We start from the raw sequence: 1029 nt of genomic DNA, 5'->3' as shown, positions 1-1029 counted from the left end.
CAGAGATGGTGGGAGAAGGAGGAATCTGGGAGGGAATGCGATGCGGCCGCGGCGGAGGAGCGTGGGAATGTAGCGCGACCTCGCGTGGCAGAAGGAGCTGAAGATCTCGTCTTGGTAAAGAGAGTCCTGAGCTCGGGTTGGCCTCTGCCACGGAGACCCTGTAACAAGGTGGCGCCTACTGTGTGCCAGTGTATGGGAGAGCGAGCGCCCCCTCGGGCCGGGGTGCCGCCAGTCCTGAGCTCAGAGCCACAGCCGCTGCAGAATTGGGGCGAGAGCTGGGAAGTGTAGGGCGCCCTTCTCCACGCCCCTGCCTTCTGGTGGAATTTGAGCCTTGGCCCTGTTCCCGGGAGAGGCCCTGTTTGGTGCAGGGCACAGAGTGTCAACAGTTCTTTGGACTCTCTGTGTCCTTGAGGTTGGTCCCAGTGTAGCCTACTTGCTCCTGCCTTTGAGCAAAGCTCCAAAAGACCTCTCACTTTCCCTTCCAGTCCTTTCCCTGCGCTCCCACCCGTCCACTTCCGAATTTTAGAGGTCTTCTAAGATGTCATGCCTCCTCCGAAAGGAATGTTGGACAGTGTGTTCAGACTTTGCAGAATCAAAGCAGCGAGTCCACAGGCGAGGAATTTCAGACCAATGGGGAGATACATAAGGATAAGGAGAAGGAGTGTATCATAAAGTGGAGTAGGTGTAGTTTCCACAGAATCGGAGACCCTCTTGGCATTGGCAATTGGGATCCAGGTGCAGCCAATTTGGCCTTAGTGCTTTGTGACTGAGCTTGGAATGACTCCAGGATCACAGGTCCTTGGGATGCTTTGATTCAGGTCTGCCCACTGGAAGCAAATCACCTCAAATGGTTGGAGAAATAAAACCTGATCACAACTGTATGGGAGAATAGGGTGCCTGGGCGGCTCAGTTGGTTAAGGGTCTCACTCTGATTTCCACTCAGGCTGTGATGTCATGCTTGGTGAGCTTGAGCCCCATGTCTGGCTCTGTGCTGACAGTGCAGAGCCTGCTTGGGATTCTCTGCCTTCC

Source organism: Panthera pardus, unplaced genomic scaffold (assembly GCF_024362965.1).
Source record: "Panthera pardus isolate Hobbes unplaced genomic scaffold, ASM2436296v1 HiC_scaffold_12, whole genome shotgun sequence".
Lineage (NCBI taxonomy): Eukaryota > Metazoa > Chordata > Mammalia > Carnivora > Felidae > Panthera > Panthera pardus.
The sequence above is the reverse complement of the archived record's forward strand: the minus strand, read 5'-3'. Positions refer to the sequence as shown.